The following is a 10,473-nucleotide window of genomic DNA, read 5'->3' as shown; positions in this document are numbered from 1 at the left end:
ACAAAAGTTCCCATCTTTGCCAATGCATCTTCCGAGAAGTAATTGTGGATCCCCACCAAAAAGGAGCCAAGAGAGCATGCATCTCATCAATCAGTGTATCAGGGATTCTTAAACATACTCATCATATAGGCCGGGATTGCTTGTGCAACGACTTTAATAAGAACTTCCTTTCCTGGCATACACAACAATTTCTTTTTCCAACCCTGCAGCTTCTTCCATATCCGCTCTTTCAGTACAACAAATAATGTTTTTTTCGATCTCCCAATGATGGTCGGAAGGCTAAGGTACTTCTCACGTCTTTCTCAATCTTGTACACCCAATGTATCAATGATTTCCTTTCTACAAATAGTATCAACCTTCTTGCTAAAAATGACATCGGTCTTGCTTAGATTAACTTTCTGAACCAAAGCTCTTTCATACTTGCTGATAATATCGGTTATAACGGAGCATTCTTGCAAATTGGCTCTAGCAAAAAGAATATTGTCATCTGCAAAAAATAAATGTGACACCCGAGGAGCACCCATGCAAACTCTAACACCATGAATGAGCTTATCCATAGCCGCTTTCCCTAACAAAGTTGAAAAAGCATCGGACAAAGCAGAAAAAGGTATGGAAAAATAGGATCTCCCTGTCTTAACCCCCTCATCAGAGAAACAGAACCTGAAATCTGCCCATTAATTTCAAAGGCAAATTTAACACTCTCCAAACATCTCATAATTATGTTAATCTATAGATACAAGAACCCATTTTTTCCATTACCTTCTGCAGAAAAATCCATTCGACTCAATCATAGACCTTACTCATATCTAGTTTCATAGCAATATTTCCATCCTTCCCTTCCCCCTTCTTTTCATTGCATGGAATACCTCAAAAGCAACAATAGCATTATCTGTAATACGGCATTGAGGTATAAAAGCACTCTGATTCTGAGACACCACACTCTCTTAAAAACTCTTTAATTTATTGGCCATAGTTTTTGAGACAATTTGATAAACTAATCGGCCTATAATCAGAAATAAACTTAGGGTCATTACATTTCGGGATAAGAACAACATAAGTATCATTGATCTCATTTAATTACCTTTTTTCCCCTCCACCATTATTTCAAAAATTAACAATATCAGACACAATAATATGCAAGCATTTTTGAAAAAAGAGAGCATGCATACCATCCGGTCCCGGTTGTTTATTAGGGTGCTTTTGGAATAAAGCTTCTCTAATTTCGTCACCCGATGGTTCACGATCAAGCACTGTATTCATATCTTCCGTCACGACCTTATCCAGCCCATCTAAAGCCCCCTAAAAAGCCAGTTGGATAGCTGGTAGCAAAAAGGTCCTAAAAATATGCAGCAATGAGTCGTCCGGGTCATTAGTGTATGTCAATCCCTTAATCCGGTTCTTGGCTTTACGTTGGCTTGCTTTATGATGAAAATATTTAGTGTTTTTTCTCCATTGCGAAGCTCATTCTCTCTAGCCCTCGCAAACCAGAAGGATTCCTCTTGCATATGAAGATCATCAAGCTCATGTGAGAAAGATTTACAAAGGTCAAGAGTTGGACGATCCATTGCATTACTCTTCAGTTTTCGCAGCATCCTCTTTACCTTCTTGATTTTATTTTTGATTGACCCAAAGGTCTTTTGTGCCCATGACTGTAAGAACTCCCCACATTTTTCAATTTTTTTCTTTATGCTCAAATCATAAGTTGCTGCCTAGCCATTACTCACCACGATCCCACATTCCTACTTCGACAGCCAAAGAGGCTCAAACCGTGCACTTCTAGCTACTACCCCCTCCATTTTCCTCTTCTTTAGCGTGACCATAATAGGTGCATGGCCAGAGCTATAGATAGGAAAGTTAGTAACTTCAAACTCAGGAAAATAAGCACACCAATCATCATCTTTTATGAATCTGTCCAACCTCTCTCTCACATAGGTAGACATTGAATTACCTCTTCCCCAAGTAAAAAAACTCCCTTTGAACCCCAAATCACGTAAGGAACAATCATTGATCGCCCCTCTAAAAGCATCCACGAATTGCGCACTTCTCGGCACTCCTCCCTCCTGCTCCGATAAACTAGTAATTTCATTAAAGTCGCCAAACATAATACACGGTAAATTACTAGTCGCCTTTAAAGAAGTCATACGAGACCAAGTGAGATGTTTTTGTGATTGTTTCGGCCACCCATACATACCAATATATAGTGCGCCAATACGGAGCATTATTCTCATCAAGAATATTTGCCTCAACATGATGGTTAGAGTACGAAACAATTTCCACATTAACATCTTTCCACCAAAAATCCATTCCTCCGGACCTTCCATTACTACTAATACACATCCCATCAGTAAACCCACACCTATTTTTTATTTTTTTTAAAACACTATCATTTAGGGGTGAAAGTTCGATTTTCGATTTGCTTTATAGGCCAAACCAAAACCGAACCACTCTAAGGCCCCGTTCTTTAGAGCTGCTCTGCTCTACTCAGATCAAATCTTCTCTGCTCTACTCTGCTAAAAAAAAAATCTGCTATGCTCTGCTCTGCTGACAAATAATAATTAATAATAACAATAATAATTAATATTCAATAATAATAATTAATATTGTATTGATGATAATAATTTATTAGTTTAAATAATTATAATAATTATTTATATTAAAAATAATTATCATAATTATTAATATTATTAATAATTAATATTTATTAATCATAATAATAATAATTATTAATAATAATTATCAATAGCAATATTTAATAATTCAAACTATTAAGAATTAATATTTAATAAATTAATAATTTCTAATAATTATATCAATTCTTTCAAAAAATAAATAAATAATAATAATAACAATTAATAACAATTTTTTTTTTTGAAAGAAAAATAATAACAATTTAATGTTTTGCCGAGAATAATAATAACAAGATGGATTAATTACTAATATCTTTGTCAACCAATATCTTTGTAGTCAAATGTTGCCAAAACCAATTCACAATATTGTCCCCAATTACCCATACAATTGTCTTAAAATTGGAAATAAAAAAAATAAAAAAAAATAAAACAAAATAATAACTTTCTCCATTAAAAGTCTACACTGCCATCAAAGTCCAAAAGCAACGTCTACAATGCCATTCAAAATCCAAAAACAAAAATACCCTTCAATTCGATAACACCGAAGCTTAGCACCCACAGTAGCCGCCGCTTGACGACCTGCCACCGAGTTCTCTCCCGACGCCGCCTGTCGACCAGGAACCTTCGATCCAGCCGCTCTTCCTGCCTAAAGAATTCCATCAGCAGCCCCTTACTCAACTTCAGGTAACATATTACCAAACTGTGATGTGGATTAATAGAATACAGTAGTTGTTTTTCTGTGCCCAATTCTCTCGATTAAATTGAATGTCATCTATCATTTCCATTATCTTTTTGTTGTTTGGCTGCTTGTAATTTATTGTTGTGGAACTTATTGCTCTTTTGGCCTTTGTCTTCCATTGACTTTCTCCATCAAAGCATGTTTGTTTGGATGCTTGTAATTCTGTTATTGTTGTGGAACTTTTATTGTTTGGAGGGCTAATCGACATCATATAGCACTCCGAATTTGGAGGGCTAATCGATCGGAAAGCGACAATGAAGATGATAACAACCAAGATCAAAGCAACAATGAAGATGATGAAAATCACAATCATATGGAAGTGGATGGTTAATTCACTACGATGTTAGACTCTAATCTAATTATGTTCCTAGTTTGATACGCGGTTGTAATAATTTGAAGATGTTAAACTGTTGTCTTTTATCTTTCTACTATTAACATATGTTAAATATGGTACATATTTATTTATGATTTCACTCACCTAAATCAATGGTATATGCACTTAATAATAATAATAATAATAATAATAATAATAATAATAATAATAATAATAATAATAATAATAATAATAATAATAATAATAATAATAATAATAATAATAATAATAATAATAATAATAATAATAATAATAATAATAATAATAATAATGTTGAAATCTGCTCTGCCCAGAAGCTCAAAAGAACAGGGCCTGATTCGGGTTTTGGATTTTACAAACCACACCACACCACACCACTCCAGATTACTTTTGAAACCTAACCAAACCAAACCATATAAATTTCGGTTTCAAAAAAAAAAAAAAAGAACCAAACCGAATTTTTTGGACCTTGTTTATTTAGGCCTTAATCTGCAATTTTTGTGGGCCATATAAACTAATCTGAATTCTAAAAGATCATATTCATCGACATAGTAGTAGCATAATTAGATTAAAACAACATTAACAAGTTCTAATTCAAAGTTACAAGGCCAATTTGAAAAAAAAAAAAACAAATCAACACTTCATCCAAAAAAATAAAATAAAAATTGTTCAACATTACAACAATTTTATTATAACAGCAGCAACACTTCATCATCACAGTATCATGCTAGCAGTAAGCAGTACATGGCAGATTGGCAGCAGGTCAGCAACACTTAGAGATCGACAGTAGCTACAAGCATAATCTCAAGTATAATATGTAAATCTTAGAAAAAAAAAGGCAAGCATTTGAAAATTTGAGCTTAGCAATTGATATGCAAAGATTAAAACTTAAAATCATACCTTTGGACGGTGGAGTGGGTGGACGGTGGACGGTGACGGACGCCGGTGGACGGTGAGTCAGTAAGTAGAAGAATAGGAGAGTAAGAGGCTGAGAGAGTGAGAGAGGATGCATGTTAGATTAGGGTTTTTTTTTTTTTTTTTACTTTATATACTTAGCAGTTTTGGGCTAGTGAATATTTGGGGTTTGGTCTGAAATTTTGGTTTGGTTTCGATTTTTTCAGTTTGTCAATTTCTCAAACAGAAACCGAACCAAAAGCCTATTTTTCTTTTAAAAAAAAAACAAACCAAACCACTTTCGGAAAAAAAATTAAATCGTATTTCTAATTCGGTTCGGTTTTAAACCAAATTTGTCTCACCCCTACTATCATCTAACTTCGACTCCATAATAAAAACTAAATTTGGCCTTTCCCTCCAACATTTATCATGGAGGGCATGAACTCTCCCCGCGTTGCCAAGCCCGTGGCAGTTCCAACTGAGGATTTTCTTTGTCCTTCAAGGGCTTGGGTAACACCAAGTCCCTCTACTTGAGAAATAAATTCCTTGTTATTATCATACTCATCATGCCCCCCCCCCCTTTTCACTCACCATACTGCCAAGATTTTTCCCATATTCCCCTAGTATATCCGCACTCCTTTTATTCCCAATCATCAAAGGAACGTTGTTCTCAAAGGTATCCATATCCATCACACCCTCATTCCTCCTTTTATGAACCACCCTCTGTTTCTTTGCTATGGCAGCGTTAGTAGTCATACGTGTAGAATGCACTACCTTTTCCACCACATTCTCTACCTCATTCTCCCTCTCTTTGTTCACCAAAGGCACCATCCATGTCTCCTTCATGATTTACATTCTTCACCGAAGAAGGTCTAAGAACAATATTACCATAATTCTCTGTAACAACAATCAATCTTGCCTCTCTGGATTTCGGGCTGTGATACACATTCAGTTTAGGAGGAGTAAAAAGAAGCTTTCTTGCAGCACTAGGTGGGCCAAGTCTAATAGCCTTGGGGTTGTTGTATGAAACTTTGCTACCAACTTCTTATTTGCCAAATTCTCCACCAAAAGTTTTTCTTCTTCTCTCTCTCCATCATAGAGCCATGGTTTCTTTGGTGCAGGGGTGCCACAAGAAAAGGTCCATATTGAAAAACTAAAGATTTCCCCTCCTCTCCATTTCCCTGCTCACAGCAATCTCTATCTAAGTGACCTAGACGTCCGCAAAAGTAACAGAAGTCACCAAGTCTTTCGTATTTGAAACTAATCCATTTCGATACGAAATATTTTATAGTAATCCTCACACCGCGCCTCAAAGGTTTTGTTATGTCAAACACAATTTTTATTCTCATGAACTCTTCCCATCCCAAAGGTCCGAGTCATCATACTCCAAAAAACCACCAAGCGCATCACCAATCTCACGAGAAAAGGTAGCAGTACGCTTCCCAAAAGGCACATGCATCAAGTAGTCTGACCCAAAAAGGCGATATGTCGAAAGAAACCTCCGAAGGCTGCTCATCACCATCGATGAATTTCAGCAAGAGAATTTGTTGGTTGAATGTCCAAAGTCTTTCTTCCAGAACTCTATTTTTATCCTCGTTATTGAAGAATCGGAATATGAACAGATTTGTTTCAATTGTTCGGATGGCTACTTCATCATGTCAATCTCCATAAACCCTTCAACACACGCTTCAAAGCTTCTATATTGTAATTTCATGGTTAACAATCTTTCCCACTAGACATAATTCCATCCTAGTATTCCCGGTATCATCCCCCTCTCCATCTCTACACTCTCCAATTATTAGGTTCTCCTCCTCCGTAAGTTTCATTGTCTCCCAATATTTTATCAAACCCTCCTCCATCTTCACACACAAGGCAAAATTCAAAGAAAAGGAACAATAATTTGATTGGTGTTATGATCAATTATGAAATCAGAGCAACAAGAGTAAAGTTGAACGAAAGCAATTTGACTTACGAACAACGAAACCCTAATGGGGACTTCGCAAACCCTACGCAAGGGACTTTTTGTAATTATGTTTTATCAGGTGTGCTCAAACTTTGATATAAGTTTTTTTTTTAATTTTTCTATTTTTGTTTGTATTATAGGTTTAGGATGATATAAAATTAAAAATTAGTTTTTTAATTTTTTCTCAAATCCTTTCTTTAGATTTTGCTTTTTTTTTTTTTTAAATTGAGAATTTGGAAAAATAATAACCAAATTGTTAGTATTAAATTATTTGAAAAAGAAAATGTCAACTAATACATGATTGAACTTTGTTTGTCACTAATTTGGTGCATTTTAATTTATGAAGGAAGTTTAGATGGGAAGTTAGTCATATTTAGTTGAAGTATATTATTCGTTAAGGAAATCAGACACATGTGCCATCTTTAAAAATAAATTGTACCCAGGATATTAAATTGTGAATTACATTTTTTTCTCCTCTAATTAAACTCTAATCATGTGTAATGTAACTTGATAGCAATACATACTTTGAGTAATTCAGATACATAAAAAAAATATTGTAAATAACCACTCCTTAGAGCACCTAAAATTGATTTTACTACCTTTTTTTTTTTAAAATAACTAACCTTAGAGTATAAAAATTAGAAAAACCACCTCTTTACATTTAGTTCTATTTTTTAAAAATAAAAACATTTGATTTTCGTGCCAAAACTTGGTCTATTAAGGTTTTGGGGGTCACTTTGAATTCAATTTGGGAACAAAATTTTTTTTTTTTATCGAAAATGCATTGTTTTTCATGTTGAACAATTACCTCGATTTGCATATAACTCTCAAATTGAGGCATTTCTGATACTTTTTGTGGGTGTTTTGAAAGAGCCAAAGTGACCTCCCAAAGCCTTAATTGACCTTGGTACAAACATGGATAACTTTTAGTTAAGAGGTGGTGATTTCTAATTTATTTTACTTTAAAGGGTGGTTATTTAAAATAAACAACAAGAGGGGTGGTAAAATCAATTTTAGGTGATTTGAGGGGGTGATTATTTACAAATTTATATACATATATATAAATTGACTAGGATTATAGCTTAGTAAAATAAATTGACTTTATGTTACTTTTTTTTTCATGTTTTGCACTATCTCTATTTTACAACAAATACAAAGTTTTGACTATGTATATTAGTTATCTAACTAGTTTGACTACATATCTTAAAAATTTATATAAAAATTAAATATTTGAATGTAAATCAAGTTTGATTGATCACAATGTACATTATCAAAAATATATGATTTTAATAATTAATGTATAAAAAAATTAATGGTCAAAATGGTGTGCTAAAAACACAAAATTCATTTTCGATAAGCAAACGAGGGGCAAAGCCCCAAAAACATGAATAACAACCAAACTATGGGGGAGGCAAAGCCACACTTATAAAACCTATACTTTTATATATTAAATAGCGTTCCTAAAAAGTTATATGCCATGTGGCACCCTCACCGTGTCATATTTCAACTATGAGCATATTCTAATGAAAAAGGTATATCATGATATTTGAACTCACAACCATAAAACTATGCATTAGAAGTCTTGCCATCTCATTTATTAATTAATCATGCTTTTATACTCGATTGGAGATCTCATATATATATATGGATTGGAGATCTGAACATTTAATAACTGCAATCTTAAAAGAAATTGATTCTATTATTTGCTAATTATGCTCATCGAGGTAATACATAAAAGAAAAAATAATAATTGTTATAAATTAATTTTAGCTATTTTTTTATTTTAATTATATTATAAATTATGTACAAAAGACATGTTTATGTAATTAGTCAATAGTTGTTCCATAAATAATTTATTCAAAGGTTTAATGAAAAACTATTATAAATAAATAAATAATTAAGAATGAACCTATCTATTCAATGACAAGTGTTCAAAGTAACAACCTGGGGCATCGTCTAGGTCACACACTAGTTATTATGTAAAATACAACCTCAAGCTAAAGGGGAACTTGAATCAACTCTATCTTGTTGTTTAACTAACTCTTTGATTGGCCAACAAATTTTCCGTGCGATTCTCTTCTCAATAAACATGTATCACCTTAACTTACCAAGTCGGATTAGCCACCAAATTTCAACAATTTATAATATGGTGGACACATTCTCCACCATACTCATCAGAATTTAACAAGGCCATAACCACTGCTTGCTTGGTTGTCTAACTGAACTAGCAACTTAGATAATCCCATTTGAACTAGTTGATAGGTTGTTGTACACATGTCAAAAATAAAATCCTAACAAAACCTCCTAAAAATATAGTAGGTAGGGTAAGTAAGGTCGATTCCATAAAGAGGTGGCTATTTAGTATGACTTTTAAAGATTTAAAATAAATAAACTATGTAACGAAATTGGAATATAAAGTCTAAACTAATGAAATAAGAATAAAAATGCCTAGGGTCATAGTTCAACAAGTTTATAGAGCAATTCAATAAAAATACCATTAACATTTCAATTAATCAAGTATCTAGAACAATTATCAAGCCTATGGTCGAGTCTTAACGCTCTCAATTCAAAATATGCAGTACAATCGTTAACATAATCAAAATTGCTAATTGTAGGTAAGCTAAAGGTTATCAACATTGGCCCGACCCGTTAGCTCGGCCCGATCCAACCCAAAAATAGGGCGGGTTTGGACAAGCATAAAACACATTTTTAGTTAAAAAGCCCGAACCCGGCTTGAAAAGCCCGCTTTGGCCCGAAAAGCCCGCTACTTTTTGTGGGTTTGGGCACGAGGAATTGTGTTAAGACCCAGCCCGGCCCGATTTTTTATCACCTCTAAGGTAAGCATCTAAAAGTATGATCTTTCAATACAAACTCTTATTAACAATAACTAATCAAACAATTGTTCAGGTTGCAAGATTAACAATAAATACTATCAATTAGTAAAATCAACAATAATCAAAATATCAATAACATCAATATAAGTCATTGTATAAACATGGATTCCCAAATTAAACCCTAGCAATAAAACTACTCAAATATAAAATAAATAATATAACTTAAATCTAATAAAGAAATCATAATTAAAATAAAGAAATAAAATACCTCTATGAATTAAAGTAACAAACTCAAGAGCAATTCATGGACGAATCCGTAGAATTTCCTAAGAGAAACAAGGTCTAGATAGAAAACTAAAACAATCGAATGTATAAAAAGAATAAAAGAAATAACGGAAAAATGATAATCCCTTGAGTATTTATAATATCCTAAATCCTAAATAAAAATAAATAATATAAAATAAAATAAAAAAAAATATAATATATATATATATATATGGAAATTTTGAAAAATACCACCTTCTATAATAGTAAAATTTTACATTACCACCTCAAGTTTTTTTTATTGTATCATACCACCTAGTTTTGTTCAAAACACTAAAAACTACCACCACTTTTCTACATGATGTCATATTGGGTCCCACTAACAACCTCCTATAAATTTTCCCTCTCTCTTCTCTCGATTTCCCCTGTTCTTCCCTTTTTCTGTCTCTTCTTCTTGCAAATTTTAATTCATTTCTCGCATTTTCACAATTTAGGGTATTAAATTCTACGATTATAACTTCAACCAATTGACAATTCAAAATCGAGGGGAAAATTCATGTGAATTTAGGGTTAGTGAAATCAAATTGGGGTTTTTCTCAATTCAAATTAGGGTTTTTTTTTTTTTTTTAAAAAAAAAAAAAAAAATCTTATTCATCCAATTAATGCACTGCCTCTTCAAAAAGGTTGCATAGTACAACGATGTTTCCGAGAGATGTGTGTCAACTTTGACTATGTCAATTATTCAAATACGGAGGGAGTATAAAGTCTGTAAAAGTTACCCGTTTATATATAAAAGTCAC

Source organism: Chenopodium album, chromosome 17 (assembly GCF_948465745.1).
Source record: "Chenopodium album chromosome 17, dcCheAlbu1.1, whole genome shotgun sequence".
Classification (NCBI taxonomy): domain Eukaryota; kingdom Viridiplantae; phylum Streptophyta; class Magnoliopsida; order Caryophyllales; family Amaranthaceae; genus Chenopodium; species Chenopodium album.
This window is presented reverse-complemented; position numbering follows the sequence as displayed.